Below are 19,428 nucleotides of genomic sequence, written 5' to 3'. Positions count from 1 at the left end.
CATCTCCGGACACGACAATCCAGCCTACCCCCGGTCACAGCCTCCCTCTCCCAGACCTGCGGAGGACCTCTCCTGTTTTTTATTCTCTGTAGGATCAACAACCTGAACACTCAATTCTACTCTTTACTGGACACGTAAAATCGTAAATACAGTAAACTCGCTGGTTCCTGCCACCCAAAGCAGGCCTCCTCCACCTCCCAAATCCCCAGCCGGACCCAGGACCTTCGCCACAATCTACCTGCTGCCATTGGCCATGTGGCCACTGCTGGAGAGCCCACAGATGACATCACATCCGCCACCACCGGCTACATCACTTCCGGGACAGCGAACGCCATCGCCGCTGAAGCGATCGCTACCATTTCCGAGCCCATCACCACAGATACTACCGTCACCGCTGCTGCCACCGCCTACCCCGCTCTGCCGCTGCTCCGCCCATCACCGACGCGGATGCAACTCCACCCAAAGCAAACGCCGCTCCGCCCATCACCGACGCGGATGCAACTCCACCCAAAGCTGACGCCGCTCCGCCCATCACCGACGCGGATGCAACTCTGCCCACAACCAATGCAGACATTGCTCTGCCCACAGCCAGTAGCTCCAGACGAGCCAGCAACACTGTGCTCTGCCGAGGGTTCACCATCCCCCCAACTCTCAGACCTCTCTCTTACTGAGGATGAACAGTCAGTCCTCAGTAAGGGACTCATCTTTGTCCCTCTACACCCACACATCAACGAATCCCGGCCACGTTTGGACATTGAGCAGTGTTTCCTCTGCTTCCGCCTCCGCGCTTACGTCTTTAACTGTGAGCCGAACCCTCCCTCCGTTGACCCCTTCACCCGCCTCCAACACAAGCCCTCCCCCATACACCACCCCAACGCCTCCTACCCTCCCTCGATCTCATCATCTCCAACTGCCAGCGAGACATCAATCGCCTTAACCTGTCCACCCCTCTCACCCACTCCAACCTTACCCCCACAGAACGTGCAGCCCTCTGCTCCAATCCCACCCTCATCATCAAGCCCGTTGACAAGTAAGGCGCACTGACCTCTACATCGCCAAGGCCAGGCGCCAACTCTCGGACACCTCCTCCTACTGCCCCCAGATCATGACCCCCATCCCTGAGCACCAAAACATCAAATCCCAAACCATCCACAACCACATCACCTCAGGTATCCTCCCACTCACAGCCTCCAACCTCATCGTTCCCCAACATCGCACCACCTGCTTCTATCTGCTTCCCAAAATCCACAAACCTGCCTGCCCTGATTGACCCATTGTCTCCGCCAGCGCCTGCCCCATAGAACTTATCTTCACCTATCTCAACTTCATTTTCTCCCCCTTAGTCCAGGAACTCTCTACCTATGTCCATGACATCCCCCACACCCTCCACCTTTTCCAGAACTTCCAATTCCCCCGTCCCCAACACCTCATATTCACCATGGACATCCGGTCCCTATACACCTGCATTCTCCATGCAGATGGCCTAAAGGCCCTCGGCTTCGTCCTATCCTGCAAGCCCGACCAGTACCCCTCCACCGATACCCTCATCCGCTTAGCCGAACTGGTCCTCACCCTCAGCCACTCTTCTTTCAATTCCTCCCACTTGCGACAGACAAAGGGGGTGGCCATGGCTACCCTCATGGGCCCAAGCTATTGCCTGCCTCTTTGTAGGTTACGTGGAACAATCCCTCTTCTGTACCTACACTGGCCTTAAAACCCACTTCTTTCTGGGTTACATTGAGAACTGTATCGGCGCCGCCTCGTGCTCCTAAAAGGAATTCGAACAGTTCATTCAATTCACTAACACCTTCCGCCCCAACCTCAAGTTCACCTGGACCATCTCTAACACCTCTCTCACCTTCCTAGACCTCTCTTCTCCATCACAGGCAACACCTGAAAACCGATATCCATTTCAAGCCTACTGACTCCCACAGCTACCGAGAACACACCTCCTCCCACCCACCTTCCTGCAAAAATGCCATCCCTTATTCCCAATTTCTTTGCCTACGCTGCATCTGCTCCGGGATGAAGCATTCCACTCCCGTACATCTCAGAGGTCCTCGTTTTTCAAGGACTGCAACATATCCCCCGGCAACCCGGCAGTGGTCAAGAATACCCTCGGCTGTGTCTCCTGCATTTCCAACAACTCATGCCTCTCATCTCGTCCCCGCAATAACAACCAAAACAGAATCCCCCTCGTCCTCACGTACCACCCCACCAACCTCCGGATCCAACGTATCTTCCTCCGACACTTGCGTCATCTGCAATCCGACCCCACCACCAAAGACGTTTTTCCCTCTCCGCCCTTGTCTGCTTTCCAGAGGGACCACTCTCTACATGACTCCCTTGTCCAATCCACACTCCCCTTCTGCCCTATCTGGCACTTTTCCCAGCAACTGCAGGAAGTACTACACTTGCTCCACACCTCCCCCTTCACCCCCATCCCAGGCCCCGAGAAGACTTTACAAATTAAACAGATGTTCACTTGCACATCTGCTAATGTGGTATACTGTATCCACTGTACCCATTGTGGCCTCCTCTACATCAGGGAAACCAAGCGGAGGCTTGGCGACAACTTTGCAGAACACCTACGCTCGGTTCGCAATAAACAACTGCACCTCCCAGTCGCGAACCATTTCTACTCCCCCTCCCATTCCTCAGACAACATGTCCATCCTGGGCCTTCTGCAGTGCCACAATGATGCCACCCGAAAGTTGCAGGAACAGCAACTCGTATTCCGCTTGGGAACCATGCAGCCCAATGGTATCAATGTGGATTTCACTAGCTTCAAAATCTCCCCTCTCCCCACCGCATCCCAAAACCAGCACAGCTCGTCCACACTTCCCTAAACTGTTTTTCCTCTCACCTATCCCCTCCTTCCACCTCAAGCCGCACCCTCATTTCCTTCCGACTAACTTCATCCCACCCTCTTGACCTGTCCCTCCTCCCCGGACTGACATATCCCCTCCCTACTTCCCCACCTACACTCATCTTCACTGGCACCAAACCAGGCAGATCCCAGACTTGAGCCCCTAATCTGTTACAGGGAACATTAGGCTAAATGAAATAAAATTCCTGGTATTCAATCTATAAGAAATAAGTAACAATTTATTTGGATAGCGCAGCGGGCAAACTCACATCCAGAACAATTTATTTATCTAACTCTAACAGTGAGCAAATGAACAAAAATACTCATAAACTGAGCAATACAACGACCGCCAACACCTAACTATTCGCTCACTGAACAAAATACTAATAGTATCCTATTCCAACAAACACAAGTCCCACCTACATAATCCAAGTAATAGGGGGGAAAATGAATTAAAACTTAGTCTCTCAACATCCACACAGAATGTTTCTTCGGGAATGCTCTGCCTTCTCCGCTGTCCCTCCATTCAAAAATGCCTTTCTTGTGCTGTTCTCAACTCCTCAATGCCTTTCTTCCACTCATCCTGCTGTCAGCAATGATATCTCTGAATGTTTCAGTGAGGATTCTTAGCTAGAACTGCTGCAGTAGCTATTATGGGCAGATGTTGTTTTCTCAGAGAGAGCTTCGAGATTTCTGTCAGCAATGTGTTCATTTCTCAGATGGCAGTTTATTCTCACACCGATTTTCAAACACCCTCTCCTTATGTACCTTGGATGACATCTCAATTTTCTTACAATAGCATGAGTCCAAGGTTGTCAAAATCATCAGATTTGGTTAAATTCAGTTGGTTTTGAATCACTAAATGCTTGGTTTCAATTAATTGGCTGATTCAAGCTGGGTGTCAGAATATCAAAACGAGCTTAAGGTTTCCACTCAAACAACCAATTGACTGGCATTTCAATTTCAGAACTGTCTGTACATCTTCAGCTACTTACAGATGCTTGCACAGAAGAAAAAAATCTCTCAGCTGAGAAAAGCACTTTACCTCTGAAAGGGTCTACACACTCTTTCCGCATCTCTTCCCCAAACCCCCTCCCCATAGTTTTTACAAACCAGTTCAGGCTTTGTGCCTTCCAATCAACAAGTACTTACACAACTTTGTAACGCAGCTCCATTTAAAAAGATTGTCTTCACAAAAGATATGCATAAGTATTGCAACTGTTCAGAATGTTTAGTTGAATGTCGCAGCTGTGGCATTGGAGATTCCTGCGAATGGTGATAGGTGAGTGTGTGCCAACATTGGGAGAGCTGTCTCACAGACCAGCCAAGCAACAGCCTGATACATTCACAGAATTATACTTTACGATATTCTAGATTATACTATCACCAGCCCTGGATATGCCGTGTCTCATTGGCAGGACAGTTCCTGCAAAGGTAACAACACCGTGGTATAGATTCAGGAGGGAGCTATCCTGGCAGTGCTCATCAGTGACTGCAGACCCCACAAAGTCTCGTGGCATCAGGTCAAAGATGGACAAGGAAACCAACTGCTGATTAGCAAGTGCTGTGCCCAGCCTGAGGCTAATGAAACCATTTCCCTCAACGTTCAATGCCATTTGGGAAAAATCAGTGAAGTTGGCAAATGTACAGAATGTACTCTCGGTGAGGAATATCAATGACACCAAGAATGACTTGGCAGTAGCACCACTGATAAGGTCCTAACAGATGTCACTGCTGGACTGGGTCTACAGCAGATAGCGAGGGAAAGACATTGTGTTTAAGATGATACTGTCTGCTCATTAGACTCCGGGAGGTTTTTCCCTTTAGCAGAGACAATCACGCCCAGGAAAGAGGATGGTGGCAGTAAATCTGTGCTGGATTTTACACCAAGATGAGCTGCGGCAAGGCTCCATCTTACAATAACCGGCTGTTTCGGGACCATGCTGTGCAGCCGGTTTTGAGCAGAGCAGAAAAGTGACATGCTGTTGGTGCATTCCCAGGTATCATTCCGTCACCAACAAAGTAATAGGAAGTGGGAAAACAGTATTGTCTCATAGCAATTATAAACACTGTGTCTAAGAAATTGAAGTTTCCCTTGTGTCATGGTTTTAAGTTTAGTGAATATTAATACATGAGGACATTGATGAAATATTCTAATTCTCCTTCAGAGTGAGACCAAACACCCCAGAGACATTTCTGTCAATACAGAGAGAGAAGGTATTGTTACTGTGTGACAGCATCACCCACGAAATGAGTTAGTGGGAATTAAAAAGTACAGTTTTTTTTAAGAGGAAACCTCAATAGGCATCCAAATACTTTTTAAATAAGAGCTTCCTGGTGACTGGGTGCTCAGTAATACACATTTTCCAATCAGCCATTTGGCTCCTGTCCTACATGGGCACAGTCAGGCCAATGACCTGGAGGTTATGAAGGGTGTATGTTCACAGCTCTGTGTTGGAGAAACTTGGCAATGTGAAGAATGAATGTCATCGATGTTAAAAAATAAAGCGACTTGCTGTAAGACATTAGCTTGAATTGTAAATCAACAATCGCTAACATGTGTGACCCAATCCATTTTACACTGAAACAGTCAGGATCCCATAGCCTCCTTGTGATGTGAATGAGATTTCCCCATTTGTACACTGATTTCCCACGACACCTCCTGGAATGACATTTAGTCATTTAGCGCGAGTGTTCTTTTGATGACAATTGCTGATGGCTGACAATCAACCTGTCTGAGCAATTATAATGCCTCACATTGCTTGAGAGTGCAAATTGTTCCTGTTTTAAAACATGGCTGTGTCTCTATTGCTGTGCAAGGTCTGTCATTGGTTTCAACGTTGCCAATACCTTCCACTTGTTCATTTATCAAGGTCCCAAGGGGCCTCCGGTAATGAGAATGGCCACCTTCTGATCTAACTTCAAGAGAGTACTGTAGTTCGCAAGACTCACATTTATTCACCTCTGCAACCATTTACACATGATGATGATTTGATATACCTTAGAGGCTGATAGGAGGACTTTGATCAGATTCCTCATGCTCCTTAGTTACTCTCGGCACCAGTCATCATGCCAGCAACAGGATCTGATTAAATGGCAGTACATCCTTTGATCTTGTCTCAAGATATTTCTGAGACTGAGAGTCTCAGTCAGCTTTCCCTATCTCATCCTATCCCTTTAGTTGGAGTGAAGCATGCTTCTGGCCGAACTCAAGCTCAAACCCTTCTGTTGTGTTGTTTACATCATAGATCAGCTAATTCGTTGATAATGGGAAGTGCAGATGCTGGAGAATCTAAGATAATGAAATGTGAGACTGGATGAACACAGCTGGCCCAGCAGCATCTCAGGAGCACAAAAGCTTGTACTCCTGAGATGTTGCTGGGCCTGCTGTGTTCATCCAGCCTCACATTTCATTATCTCAGCTAATTCATTTCAGTCTTTGGAAAGACTTGTCCCAACTTGATAATCATCCTTCAACCAGAAGGTGTAAAGGATGACAGCATTGAAAGAATAAATAAACTGCATTAGAATGTGATTTCTCAACTTACTTGAATTTCTTGTTCTTGTTTAGATAAAGCCACTATTCCTTGAAATAAAGAATGAGAGGTAATGTCGTGGAACCAGAAATAAATGTTTTAGAGGGAAGGTGGTGTAGAAAGTTTGCTTCTCTGTGAGATTCTGGGGTCAAAAGCCACAATCTCAGAATAAGACAGTCACATATTTAAGACAGATGGATAATTTACTTCTTCACTGCAGAGGTCTGTTGAGGTTGGGTTGTTAAATGGAGGGAGACACATTTTACATCAGCAAATGAAGTGGGAAAGGCATGAAAGTGAGGTCAGAATTCAGATAGGCATCATCTGACTCCGTTCCACCATTCAATGGATTGACCAGTCTGTTTGCATCCTTAGATCCTAGTGGCCCGCCCTTATGTTTAAGACATGATAGATTTGAGGAAAAGAAAGAAATCTGGGATAAACTCCCAGATGATGATTCAAAAATTGAAATATCACCCTGAAACGGAGTCTTGATTAGAATAATGAATCACGTCTCCAGTGCGAGCTACAGTCATTCCAGACGATTAAATGAGATGTGGAAACAATGAGATTTGGAAATTTGAACATTACAGCGAATAACTAGTTGAAATATGCCTCTCATACAAGGAGTGATCGATTCTTAAAACCATAACGAGGCGCAGAAGCAGGCCATTTGGCCCATCAGATCTGTTGCACCATTTGTTCACAGATAATACGTTTCTCAGTCGCACTGTCCTGCTTTCTCCCTGTAACCCTTACCAAGGACCAGAGCATCCCCTCAACCTCCCGGAGCTTGAGTGAGGGCCTGCCTCCATCCGTCTGTCCCAGAGAGTGAGTGAGTCAGTCAGTCAGTCCATGCTCAGGCTCCTTGATGCCTCACCCGGTCGAATGCAGCCTTGATATGTACAGTTCTGGTCACCGCATTATAAGAAGGATGTGGAAGCTTTGGAAAGGGTGCAGAGGAGATTTACTAGGATGTTGCCTGGTATGGACGGAAGGTCTTACGAGGGACGGCTGAGGGACTTGAGGCTGTTTTCATTAGAGAGAAGGTTGAGAGGCAACTTAATTGAAACATATAAAATAATCAGAGGGTTAGATAGGGTGGATAGGGAGAGCTCTTTTCCCAGGATGGCGACGGCGAGCACGGGGGGGCATAGCTTTACATTGAGGGGTGAAAGATATAGGACAGATGTCAGAGGTAGTTTCTTTACTCAGAGAGTAGTAAGGGAATGGAAGGCTTTGCCTGCAACGGTAGTAGATTCGCCAACTTTAGGTACATTGAAGTCGTCATTGGACAAGCATCTGGACGTACATGGAATAGTGTAGGTTAGATGGGCTTGAGTTCGGTATGACAGGTCGGCACAACATCGAGGGCCGAAGGGCCTGTACTGTGCTGTAATGTTCTATGTTCTATGACTGTCACTCTCACCTCGCCTCTGGAGTTCAGCTCTTTTGTCCATGTGTGAACCAAGGCTGTGATGTGGTCAGGAGCTGAGCGGGCCTGCTGGCAGTGCCGCATGGGGAACGTTAGCTCCGGACTAAAGGACACATTCTGAAGAGGGATCCTCCAAATGTACTTTGTTCCCTCACATTTATTTCCCTTTCGCTGCCCACAGGTAAAGTCTGAACCGATAGACCTGGTGTCACAAACCTGAATGAAATTTCCCATGATCTGAAATGTAAAGTTTAAAGAGCGGTTCGGGTTTGTCCGAATGAATGAAACACGGAAGGAATTAATTGTTCAATAAGCCGCGTGTTCAGAGGCTGTTTAGAGATTGCAATCAACTCGACAGAAAGAATCGATTTCCTGGGAACTGCAGTAAAACCCCGTGGGGCAGGAAGCGGCTAAACTGCGTTTGGCTCCTCACCAATTGCTGGCTATAAAGCGGGCTGGTGCTCAGGACCCTGCACAGGTTCAGGGAGCGCGATGGGATATTGGTTGTTGTGTTGGCTGGGCCTGTGGGCCGCTCTGCCCCTCCTGGCCTCTGCTGTGCGTGACCCGGAGCCGGCCTGGAGGCTGCCGTGTGGCCCGCCCGCTATCAGCAGCACTGACTGTATCAAGCGGGGCTGCTTCTTTGAGTCACCGAGCCTCAGTGGGCAGCCGTGTTTCTACAACCTGAGAGAGAGCCCGGGTAAGCAGCACCCACCTCCCGGATCCCACAGGGAGCAAATGAGCCTGACACTGAAGCGATCAGCCAGGACTTTTCCTGTTTCCTTGTTCAATGGTGAAGGACTGTTTGTGGGGAGTCAGTGGGAGGGAGACAAACTCTCGAGTGCCTGAGAAAATAACCCAGCAATGTGACCCTGTCTCTCTCTAGTAGAGTAGCGGATGGTCCTGAGTGAAGTGGTTGGTTTAATGATGGATAATGTTATGTCGAAGGATCACTGAAACGTTAACTGAATCTTATTAAACAGATGGTGCCTGACTTGCTGAGCCTTTCCAGCAACTTTGTTCTCCTGACTTATGGCATCTGTAGTTCTCTTTTTTATTTTGGCCAAGTTGGATTGTTCCTCCTGTCGCTAACAGGTGTTTGACCACAAAAGCTTAGTCTGGGGTTTGAATAGAAGTTGACTTGATATAATTGGGGGCATGTTCACAACCCAGTCATGTTGAGATGCTTAGATAAAAATGTGGAGCTGGATGAACACAGCAGGCCAGGCAGCATGCTGAATGTGAAGAAGCTACCCTCCTCCCTTGGGAAGCTTTTGGGCTCCACAAGTGCTGCTTGGCCTGCTGTGTTCATCCAGCTCCACACTTTGTTATCTTGGGTTCTCCAGCATCTGCTGTTCTCACTGTATCAGAGCCAATCTTCAGATGTTTGTTACTTTGTAACCCCTTTTTGTGGGGTGTTTTAGGTAACTGTTTCTACCTTGTGCTGCAATAGAAATCCTGCTGTTTGGGATGCTGCCCAGTGTCCTTTAACAGAAGAATCAACCAATATCCATGTGGAGCCCAATAGATCCATCTTCCAAACATGTGGTGTTTGGGTTAGATATATCACATGGTCTGTAGCTTGCCCCCCTCCCTGCACCAAAGGAGGGGGAGATGAATTAGTGAACCCTCCCCTGATTGAGGAGCTCTGAGGGAACCCCTGGCAGCTCTGGGTCAGTTTAGCTAACTTTTTTGACAGCAAACAAAATCTCTAGCTATTTGTAAATAGGTAGGTTGTGCATGACAAGGAAACCAATGGCTGGCAGTCAAATAAAAACACTAATCAGCCAGGAAGTAATTTGCTTTCAACTTGCAGAACACCTCTGCTCAGTTTGCAACAAACAACTGCACCTCCCAGTCGCAAACCATTTCCACTCCTCCCATTCTCTAGATGACGTCCATCATGGGCCTCCTGTACTGCCACAATGATGCCACCCGAAGGTTGCAGGAACAGCAACTCATATTCTGCCTGGGAACCCTGCAGCCATATGGTATCAATGTGGACTTCTCCAGTTTCAAAATCTCCCCTTCCCCTACTGCATCCCTAAACCAGCCCAGTTCATCTCCCTCCCCCACTGCACCACACAACCAGCCCAGCTCCGCTTCCCCCCCCCCCCCACCCCACCCACTGCATCCCAAAACCAGTCCAACCAGTCCAACCTGTCTCTGCCTCCCTAACCGGTTCTTCCCCTCACCCATCCCTTCCTCCCACCCCAAGCCGCACCCCCAGCTACCTACTAACCTCATCCCACCTCCTTGACCTGTCTGTCTTCCCTGGACTGACCTATCCCCTCCCTACCTCCCCACCTACACTCTCTCTCCACCTATCTTCTTTACTCTCCATCTTCGGTCCACCTCCCCCCCTCTCTCCTATTCATTCCAGTTCCCTCTCCCCATCCCCCTCTCTGAAGGGTCTAGGCCCGAAACGTCAGCTTTTGTGCTCCTGAGATGCTGCTTGGCCTGCTGTGTTCATCCAGCCTCACATTGTATTATCTTGCTTTAAACTTGCTTTGTGTTGGGGAAACCAATTGGAAATGTTTGTCTTGCTGTGGGTGAGATGTTCTCACCTTGTACACTGGCTTGTTCCTTACTCCCTTAAACTGTGTTCTGGCAACACTCCTGTATCTTTGAGTGTTTGTGACTTAATGCTGCATCAATGAAACAAATGTGCTGTGGATCATAGAATGTAAGGATGGTATCTGACTGTCCAGCAGTGAGAGTTCCACACTAGTATGGTTCAACTCTAACAGGCCAGCAGTGTGATGGTTGGGAAGGTGTAAATAGTGTTGATATGGAAGTGTGATTCTTCAGATAAGGAGTGGGGAGGGCCAAAATAAACTTGCTGGTGTAGTTCTGAAGTAGGTGTTGATCAAGATGCAACATCGTTCCACAGAAGGTGGCATGCCACTTGAAATAATAGTTGGCCAAGTAAACTGGATCTCTCCTTTCATCAAGGCATCAAATGGGGTACTGCTGGCTGTGAAGATTGAGGCTGTTTTCTCTTCTGAAGTCATGCTGTGCTGGTTGTTTCAATGTTAAATGAAAGCTGCTGTAATTGTTCAAAAAAATGGAGACTTGACTAGGTGTACAACATGGAGAGTTCTCTGTCCCTCAGATAAAGATGGGGATGTACAGCCTTCTTTCTGAAGTAGGAGAAATAACTAACTTTTCACCATTTGAAATCTTAATGATCAGGGATGATTTTGGAGGAATGTCCAATCTTTGGAATGAATGGTCCTTCAAAGAAATGTAATTGCCAGACTGACTTTTGTGTTAGGCAGTGAGGCTGACAATATAATTGTTCCATGTGCAGTTAGGCTGAATGGCCTCTGAAGGACTGGTGACTGATCCCCACTGAACAGTTGTAGTTGGCTTGTCGAACTGGTATTCCAGTTCTGATTTGAATTTTAGTTGTGATGGCACTGTCTGAGGATGGAAAACCCAACCTAGAATACAAAGGCAGGGTGAAAGGTGACTCCTGCAGTCATTCTGCTCTTTGCTGTGGGCCTGGTGATCAGGCACAAATCTGCTTTGCCATGTTGCTGTTTGGCACCATTTTGTCTCCCCTGACCCTCACCACAGTCCTCCCTCTGCCTCACCAATGCAGACACCACCAGGTACTGCACCAGCCTGAGCTAGCCAATTCCATGAATCTGCTTCAGGCCCACCTCTCCCAGGTGGCTGCTGCCACATCCTGTTCCTGCCCAAATTCCCCTCCACTACCACCTCCATGAGTCTCTACTGGATGTAGATGCTGCCAGGAACCCCAACTCACCAGCTGGATTGGTTGTTTGGATGAAGTTGAATGTTGGACATCCATGGTTCTCCCTGCCCTCCCTTTCAATGTTCTCCCTGTTACAGCCAGCAACACTGGAGTGGTGTGCTGTTGTACTGAAACACACTTCCTGTGACTGTTCAGCTCTACTCCCTGTCAGGGAGCAGCTCGTGAAGACCCTTTTAGCTGACAATGATTCTTCATGACAGTTTGGTTTTTGTGTCCATGTTTTTATCAAGCCCCACTCTGAGCAACACTTGTCCAGTATTTGTGATAATGACACCAGGCAGGATTCTGCATTCAGTTTTTTAGATTCCCTACAGTGTAGAAACAGGCCCTTCAACTCAACAAGCCCACACCACCACTTGGAGCATTCAACCTGGACCTGTAAACCTCTCCCCCTGAATGCTGGGCAATTTAGCATGGCCAATCCACCTAGCCTGCACATTTGGACTGGGAGGAAACCCACGCAGACACAAGGAGAATGTGCAAACTCTGAACCGTTACCAGAGGCTGAAATCAAACCCGGGTCCCTCGTGCTGTGAGGCTACAGTGCCACAAGATGTTTGGTCCCTGGTTTCTTCTGATTTCAAACACATCCGGCTTTGCTCTAAGGACTAGATGAAGGTTTACTCCTCGCACAATTCATGGTGCACCACCCAGATCGATCTGTTACATAACTGAGGACTTGGTTTCAGTTCATGTATAATAGCTTTGCTAGCTGGGACTTACTACTCTTTGGAATGAATAGATCTGGAAAGAAGAGAAGCTGTTGCTCACTGCACTGTCCTCACTACAGACCTGACACAGCTGGGTTCAGCAGGTCTGCAGCCGGGTCAGCCTTCATGCGCACCATGGTCCCTGTGTTCCACTACACTCCTTCAGACCCTACCATTCACCATGAAACTCCTACATTGATTTGACTTTCCAAAATGCAACACTTTGCATGGATCTATATTAAACTTCATTTGCAATTTATTATCACTTCCCAACTGATCCAGATCCTGCTTCAATTTCTGATAACCTTCCTCACTCTCCACAATATTGCCTATTCTAGTGTCATCCATAAGTTACTAATCATGCCTGGTACATTCTCATCCAAATCATTGCTTATAGAGAACAAACAGCAATGGGCCTAGCACTGACCCTTGAGGAACACCACAAGATAGACCTCCAGTCGATAAGCAGCCTTCCACTATTATCCTCTCCTTCTTACCATCAGGCCAATTGCGTATCCAATTTACTGGGCCAGATCTCCCTGGATTCCATGAAATCTAACCTTAAAGAGCAGAGAGCAGCCTACCACTTCGAACCTTACCAAGAACCTTAATGAAATCCATATGGACTATGTCTACAGTCCTGCTCTCAAAAAACCTTCCCAGTCACTTCTTCAAAGAACTCGACCAAATTTGCACATAAGGATCTCACACAAATGAAGCAATGCTGACTATTCTAATCAAATCCTGTCTTATCCCTCAGAATCTTCTCCAGGAACTTCCCTCTAACAGATGTTAGACTCACTGGTCTATAATTCCAAGTTTCCTTTTTTCTTTTCAGCTTCAGCCTGTCTTGAATCAGGGCAGAACACTCGCTACTCTCCAGACTTCCAGGACCTCACCTGTGGCTAACGATGATATAAATGTATCAGCCAGGGCCCCTGCAATTTCTTCTGTAGCCTCTTGCAGGGTTCTTGGATACTTCTGGTCAGGACAGGGAGATTTATCCAGTTTCATATACTCTAATACCTCCTGCACTGTGATTATGGACTGACCCCAAGATATCACCACTAACTTCCCCAAGTCTTTCCTACAGCATGGAAACAGGCCGTTACTGCCCACCAAGTCCACACCGACCCTCCAAAGTGCATCCCACCCAGACTCTCGCCCATTCCCTCCCTATAACCATGCATTTCCAATGGCTAATCCACCAAACCTACACACCCCTAGACACTACGGAAAATTTAGCAAGCCAATTCACCTGGCTTGCACATCTTTTGGCCGTGGAAGGAAACCAGAGCATCGGAGGAAATCTATGCAGCAACAGGAGAATGTGCAAACTCTCCCAAGAGGGGATTCAAACCCAGGTCCCTGGTGCTGCGAAACAGCAGTGCTAAGCACTGGGTCACCGTGCTGCCCCTGCAATCACTGAGGATCACAGCTATCTCCTGCAGTTCCACACATACGATTCCAGTTTGTTCCTTGAGGGGTCCTATTCTGTCTCTAGTTAATCTTTTTGTCTTAATGTACTTTAAAAAACCTCTTTGGATTCACCCAAATCTTCTAAGCCACAGTTATCCTGTCCTCCCTTTTCACCCTCCTGGTTTCCTTCTTCAGTGAACTCCTGTATCCCTGAAATCCCTGTAGGGATTCCCTTGATCCCAGTTGCCTGTACATGAGCTATGCCTCCTTTTTCCTGGTGAAAGCCTTGATAACTTCTGACCTCCAGGATTCCCTACTCCTGCCAACCTTCCCTTCGCCCTTGCAGGAATATAGAGATGTCGAGTTCTAGCTATCACATGTTTAAAGGCCTCCCACTTGCCAGAGGTCCCTTTGCCTGCAAACAAACTACTCCAATCAACTCCTGCAAGTTCTGGTCTAATTCCATCAAAATTCACCTTGCCCCAGTTTAGAACTTGAAACTGTGGACCAGTTTTGTCCCTCTCAATAACTATTTTTAAAATTAAGAGAACTCTCATCACTGGGAATTACATAATAAGTAGTTTTTCTTTCCAGTTGGAGGATGAATATAGCAAATGACAAGGATGGATCCACTGGCCAAATGGCTGAAGAGTGGGAGCATGTCACTTCATTGAAACCTCTGGGAATCCATTTGATCACAGTTGACCACCTTAGATCTCCATATAATCCGCTGCTGTGCTGCTAATGGCCCCTCATCTGCACTTACATTGTAGCAGGGTTAATATCATGGGTTGTTGGTGAGTGGGTAGTGACGGCCACAGGTTACAGATTGAGGTTGTATAGTTCTGCGGCTACAGCGCTCAGAGACCAGTTTAAGGCCAACTGCAATTGATCCTCTACTCATCAAAACCAGCGGCAGAGCCACACCAAGCAATGGGAGGAGAGGTGGTGGTGCCGTATTGCTCGCCATTCAGTAGTTGGGGGGTGGCAACAGGTTGGTGGTGTTATAGCCGGGCTGTTAACCCAGAGTCCTAGGTAATGTTCTGGGGACTTGGGTTCAAATCCCATCGTGACAAATGGTGTTATTTGAATGGCCTTGAATCCATTTTCAATTGTCAGAAATTCCCATCTGGTTCATGAACATCCTTTTGGGAGGGAAACTGCCATCCTTACCTGGTCTGGCCTACATGTGACTCCAGACCCACAGCAATGTGTTTGACTCTAAACTGCCCTCTGGGCGTTAGGGATGGATGACAAATACTGGCCTTGACCGTGATGGCCTCAGACTGTTTTTCATTTCTCTGTCTTTCCAACCTAGACCTGAGGAGGTTAGATCCGGAGCTGAAATTTGGGATGATGCACAGTCTTCAGACAAGAGGTGGAACCAGAGAGAGAGGGGGAGAGAGAGAGACAAGAGAATTATAATAAACTAGCCCGTCTCCTAGTCATTCATTTGCACACTTGCATGCTCACAGGGGAAAAGAATTTGTGGGGTTCAGGCTGTCCCTGAGGTTTGTTCCACAAGAGGATGAGCTCTGGGCTGGGAGTGTGGGGGAGACAAACGGGCTGCTGCCACGTCTGATGTCACAGATTTCACTTCGTGCCTCCATATTCCCACCTGCCTGTCCTTCTCACAGTTTTCTATAAATCCTTGTCTCCCCCACATCCTTCACATCTAACCCCTGTTCACTCTTTCCCCACCCCGTCATATTCCTCCCATCAACTGCCTTGACCCCTTCCCGGGTTTTCAGGAGCTGTTTCATTGTTGAGTCTTTCTGATTTCGAAGTTTGCCCTCTCACCTCCGCCGCGCCGCGCCGCACCTCTCCAGTGTGGTCTTGCTGTTCCTGTCTGGGGGTCATTCTGTCTGCAACCCCCCCACCATCTCTGTCACTCATTCTGGATGGTATCTCTGTCTGCTGTTTTTTTTCTGTCTCTCCCACTCTCTGTATCTGCTCTTTCTCTTTCTCCTTTCTTTTTCTCTTTCTACCCCCATGGGTTATGCCTGGGGATCTTCCTGGTCCTTGCCTCACCTGCATTTTGCCCCATCCTGCTTTTTCTAAACTGAAAGGTGGTCGGGCTTGTTGGATAAAACATCTTTCTCAGTGAGCGGGTCTGTCTGTGAACTGGGATCTTGCTGTGCAGTAAGGCAATCAGTGAAGAGGCCAGACTGTCTCTGCGGTGGTGTCAGGGATCCGGTGAGGGTGAGGGGGGATTTGGATATTGTACAGGGAGGCAGAAAATGGAGGAAGAAGAGACTGTGAAATGAGAGGGGTATATGGAGTCTCAAATTGAATGACAAAATTCTAGGGTCAAGTTTGCACAGTCATATTTGTGGAGGTGGGGAATTTGGCAATTTTGAATGGAAACAAAATTTTGGGACTGAGGCAGGAAAGAAAGAGACGGTACAACAAGACACCGAGAGATGAAATTGAGAAAAATCAAGGGGAAGGAGAGGGAGGAAAAAAATGGAAGGAAGGGAAAGAGAAATATGGAGGGAAAAGACAGAGAATGCTGGAGGAGGGAACAAAGAGAGAGGGGTCGGGGACAAAGAGTTGTTGCTAGTGAGAGAGAGAGAGAATGAAACAAAATGATACAAAAGCTGACTGTGAGAGACCGAGACGCAGGTGAGAGAAAGAGACAAAGAGTGAGAGATGAAAAGGGAGACATGAGGAGAGACTTTGAAAGAGACAAAGGGACAAGAGAGGGAGGAGAGAGAGAGAATGAAACAGAAAGAGACAAGAGTTGAATGTGAGACAGAGAGAGAGAGAGACAGGGAGTCACAGAGAGAGAAAACAAGGAGAGACTTAAAGAGAAAGGCAGGGACAGAGAGTGAGAAAACAGAAAGAGAGACACGAAGAGGAGAAGTTAGTGAGAGACAGCCGGGAGTTCAGGAAAGATACAGAGTCTGAAGAGCAATACTCACCAGGGCTGCTTCAGGAAGAGAGTGGCATTGAGATTCCAGCTGTGTACACACTGTCCCTCACACAGACGCCAACAGTCAGAATACCTCTGACACCCACCTTCTGGCTTCATCCACATGAAGATTGGAAGTATAGCTGCCAAGACCAATTTTACAAACCCCAAGTTCTGTCATTCAAACCCCTCTCTCCCAGATCCCAGCTACCCAACCAGTTCCCAGCTGTCTCTACCTGGAACGCACATCCTTCAGACACGGAGCAAACCAAGAAGCTTCTTTGTGAGGTTAGAGTCCGGGGGTTGGGGGGTGGGGGGGGCGTGTGGGTGGAGGACGGGCAGAGAAAGCAGCAACCCAGAAATTCAAGATAACAAAGTGTGGAGCTGGATGAACACAGCAGGCCAAGCAGCAACTCAGGAGCACAAAAGCTGACATTTCAGGCCTAGACCCTTCATCAGAGCCTACCTAAGAGTTTACTTTTAATTCATTTTGAGAATGAGCATCAATCCATTTCACAGATGAACAGCAGGGGATTACATGGATCTGTGGTACGAGTGGATGTTGTACAAATAATCATGAGTTTATTAAACACATTCACCTCTTTCCTGACAATACAGCGATGGACATCACAGTACTGTCCCACTTTTCCATTGATATTTCATCAGCAAAAGCTGGGAATTATCTGACTGACACAAACAGCATGAATTTGTGAGGGGTAGATCAGGCGTCACAAACCTTATTGAATTCTTAGAGGTGACCAAACACGTGGATAAAGGTGGAGCAGTGGATGTGATACACATGGATTTAAGGAAGACGTTTGATAAGGTTCCCTATGGTAGGCTCATGCAGAAAGCAAGGAGGCATGGGATAGGGGCAAATGTGGCAGATTGGATTTAGAATTTGCTGGCCCTGGGAAGACATAGAGTGGTAGTGGGCAGAAAATATGAAACATGGTGCTCAGTTAATAAGTGTTGTACAACAAGGATCTGTTCTGTGTCCCCCTCTATTTGTGATTTTTGTAAATGATTTGGATGAAGGAGTGGAAGGGTCGATTAGTAAGTTCGTGGACCATACGAAGGTGGGTCACATTGTGGACAGAGCAGAGGGCTGTTCTAGGTTACAAAGGAACGTTGATAGGATGCAGAGCTGGGCTGAGAAGTGGCAAATGGAGTTTTAACCTGAAAAGTGTGAGGTGATTGATTTTGGAAGGACAAACTTGAAAGCAGAATATAGGGTTAATGGAAAGAATCTTGGCAGTGTGGAGGACAGAGGGATCTTGGGGTTCATGTTCACAGTTCTCTGAAAGCTTCCATCCAGGTGGATAGAGCGGTTAAGAAGACGAATGGTGTGTTAGCTTTCATTAATAGAGGGACTGAGTTCAAGAGCCATGAAGATATGCTCCAGCTATACAAAAGCCTGGTTTGGCCACATCTGGAGTATTGTGTCCATTACAGGAAGGATGTGGAAGTGTTGCAAAAGGCGCAGAGGAGATTTACCAGGATATTGCCAGAAATGGAGGGAAGGCCTTATAAGGAAAGGTTGAGAGAGCCAGTGCTTTGCTCTTTAGAATGACGAAGGATGAGAGGTGACTTGATAGAGGTGTACGAGGTGATCAGAGGTATTGATAGAGTGGGCAGCCAGAGACTTTCCAAGGGTGGAAGTAGCTATTACAAGGGGGCATAGTTTTAAAGTGAGTGGAGGGAGATACAGGGGAGCTATCAGAGGTAGGTTCTTTAACTCAGAGTGGTGGGGGGGGGGGTGCGAATGCATTGCTGGAGGGTAATGAAGTCGGCCTCAGGAGGGGCATTTAAGTGGCTATGAGATAGGCATATGGACGCTAGTAATAAGGTAGGGGTAGAGGTTAGATAGCTCGTAGGTTCAGGATAAAAGTTCAGCACAACATCGTGGGCTGAAGGGCCTGTAGTGTGCTGTACAGTTCTTTGTTCTAAAAATGAATTTAAAAACAAAAACACCCTGCTCTCGTGCTAACAGCTTTGTCCGAGGCTGCTGCAATTTTGTAATGCTCAAGGTACAACACCTCATTTTTCACTTAGATACTTTACAGCTTCTGCAACTCGACATTGAATTGCACAATATTAGACGCCTGTCCTCCATTTTCCTTGCATTCTCACCAACCTCCGCTCTCCCCACACGGCTGGATCTTGTTTACTTTGTTTTCAGCAGGAAGACCCATTTTCTCTGTATCCCACCTTAATTCAGTCAAATGTTACATTTCTATTTCTCTTCCATTACAATTAGTAACTGCTGGTGTCTCTCAGTGAGCCTCCACACCACTTGTTCCCCTCGCTCCTCTCCCCATCACTCCATCCCTGTAAAATACATAAAAACAGCTTTCCAACACCGACCCGTTCTGCAGCAATCAGGTCAGATTCCAAACTGTGTCTCTCTCCACAGATGTTCCCACTGGTAACAGGAAGAACAAGAGTGCATTGAGTTTAAAATGATGTGGAAGGGGTGAAGTGAGAAAAGGTTTTTACACACAGCGGGTAGCCAGGGTAGGGAATGCACGGCCTGGAAATGTGGTGGAGACAGGTTCAACTGAAGCATTCAGGAGGGACACTGTGGGAGGTTATTTGGATAATACTGTGTGGGGAGAGAGGGAAAAGGCAGCACAGGGAACAGAACCGCTGATGGGCCGAATGGCCTCCTCTGCACCGGCATAATTCTCCGACTTTCTTTCCTACTTGCATATCTAAGCAGAACCGATTCTGGAACAAACTAAAATCTTGTGCTCAGTGGAAC

This window comes from Stegostoma tigrinum, chromosome 30 (assembly GCF_030684315.1).
Source record: "Stegostoma tigrinum isolate sSteTig4 chromosome 30, sSteTig4.hap1, whole genome shotgun sequence".
Taxonomy (NCBI): Eukaryota; Metazoa; Chordata; class Chondrichthyes; order Orectolobiformes; family Stegostomatidae; genus Stegostoma; species Stegostoma tigrinum.
This window is presented reverse-complemented; position numbering follows the sequence as displayed.